The sequence below is a fragment of the Zingiber officinale genome, chromosome 4B, assembly GCF_018446385.1.
Source record: "Zingiber officinale cultivar Zhangliang chromosome 4B, Zo_v1.1, whole genome shotgun sequence".
In the NCBI taxonomy this organism is placed as follows: domain Eukaryota; kingdom Viridiplantae; phylum Streptophyta; class Magnoliopsida; order Zingiberales; family Zingiberaceae; genus Zingiber; species Zingiber officinale.
Genome location: NC_055993.1, coordinates 79,936,013 through 79,938,197, shown reverse-complemented (window position 1 = coordinate 79,938,197; position 2,185 = coordinate 79,936,013). Strand labels below are relative to the sequence as shown.

The 2,185-nt window shown below is 33.9% G+C and overlaps 1 long non-coding RNA gene across 2 annotated transcripts; it reads right to left on the bottom strand.

Annotated features, from left to right (window-relative positions):
- Positions 1–235: 235 nt before the first annotated feature.
- On the bottom strand, positions 236–1,824 carry LOC121977640. 2 transcript variants are annotated; one of them, XR_006110984.1, is made up of 3 exons: positions 1,802–1,824; positions 365–763; positions 236–295 (listed from the first exon to the last, which is right to left on the bottom strand). It is a non-coding gene; the product is annotated as an uncharacterized LOC121977640 (long non-coding RNA). The 2 variants fall into 2 exon arrangements; XR_006110985.1 differs by having other exon boundaries at positions 236–292.
- Between the last annotated feature and the right edge of the window lie 361 nt (positions 1,825–2,185).

Here is a 2,185-nt window from a genome sequence, read left to right as displayed (position 1 = left end):
CAAGAAAAGAAAACAATATCAATCAAGTGAACATTTTAATGCATGATGAGACGATAACAAAGAACAGAATATGACCTAAAAATTAGAACTTGCTAAAGCAAAATAGAGGCACAAGTTTACAAATGACCATTTAAGAAACAGGGTCAGGACACATTATTCAATTATTATGTCCATGATTTCAGAAACATAGCAAATTACGAAATTCTCATAGGTGTTAAAGATGTGAAGACATACCAGTTAACAAGCTCATTGTGAGGCTCATATACTCGAAGAAGTACACCAGAAAATCCACCTTCTGGATGATAGATCGATCAAGAGGATATCTAACTGGAGGAAGAAACTAGGCAATTGTTTTGAAGCTTACCTTGATCCCCTTGCTTTACTTCCAGTTCATTTAATTGGTTCTGATAGATATGTTTCAGCAAGGGAAGCAATTCAGATATCAAGCTATATGTGTGCTCCTTATTATTAAACTTGTTTTGACCATTTGCCAGTTCCTGAAGATGATACAAATTGCATATGCACATAAAATTGTCATAAACCCAATCTAACACCAGACTGGGTTTATGATAATTTTGATAAGTACTATGATTTGGTCACTCCTGATACCAGTCTTGTTAGTCCTGAGACTGATGCTAATCCTAAGACTAAAGAAATTGCAAAAAAGATGATGATAATGGGTTTATGGTGCATACAGATAAAGCCAGAAAATAGACCTTCAATTAGCATGGTTATCAACATGTTGGAAGGAAGCATCATGGACCTGCAAATGCCACCAAAACCAGAATTCAGTTAGAGTGTCATTTGAAGATTAATAAATGATGCAATATTGTTTTTGTTTCCACAGTATTCTGAACAATAAAACAAAATCAAGCCTGTATAACATTTGGCTTGAATGTAATCTGTGATCAAAGTAATTTCTTAATTCTGTTTTGTGTGGTGAGATTATATTGGAAAACAAATATTGTTTAAATGCTTGTTGACCTCATAATGTTGTAAAAGAGTCACAAAAATAATTGTTTATCATATGCCAAGCTAGTAATAGGGAGATATATATTCCCTTTAGCACCCATAACAGTCAATAGGATAAGATAGTCCATTCAGATTAGAGAATTATATGGGAAAGATAGTTGTTGTTCTTTCCAATTTCCATCATTTTGATTGCAGAGGTGAAGATTTTCTGTCTACCTCTAATTTTGTTTGTACATAATAACAACAAAGAGAAATTCTTGGAAAATAGTTTAGCAACAACTGGAATGTAGGAACAATTTCAAACTGTGATTAAATTAAGCCAATGAATTTTTACAGGATCTGCAAACTTTTCAAGGGTAGAAATATGCATCTAAATCTTTATGGGAGTCAAGTGAGACTAAACTTATTTCTAGTTAAAATTCTTCCTTAGACCAAGAATGTTTAGGATCTACTGAAACAGGAATGAAGAGGTCCAGCTAATGGATTCCAAAAATCAGAGAAAGTAACGACATTGTAAAACTCGTAATCGGGCACGCAAGCTTGAACCCCAAAAGATTTTTTTTCTTCATATGCTGGAAACTTCATTCAGATCTCTTGCTGGAAAGATCAAAACAACTGACTAATTAATTATTAGAATTACTATATCACCCTAGTAATAGCTCTAATAATCAACGAGCTTGTCACTCAATTGGCAAAGTCTTTCCGGATCCGGTCTATCCTAAATCCTAAACTGTATTAGGAACTATTCAGATGGATTCAGAAATTCACAAAATCATAATTAACTTGGTCATGAATCGATTTAACAAGAAGGTCAAAAGAAAATACTCACTTAATGATCAAAGCCTTTAAGTTATATATGTAGCGTCTAAGAAGCCCAACACACAAATCCTGTAGAAACAATAACAACAAAAAGAGGTAAATTTATAAGCCAGAAAACATGTCATATTAGTGGAAAGAATTAGCATAAACATAAAAGAAACTTGATAGTTGAAAGAATACATAAAACCAACTTAGCAACAGGAAATAACAACTAGTGCACCTGAATCAAGAACTAGTGCACCTTACTAGTGCATCTGAGACAACATCTTTGGCACCTGAATCTAAGAATTCTTTCGCCAGGCATGGAGCAAGCCCTTATCTACTCGTGCAGATTACATTTCGGTCTCACCAAGCTCCAACCTGGTAGAATGCATGTGATTGAATAAGTTTGTTT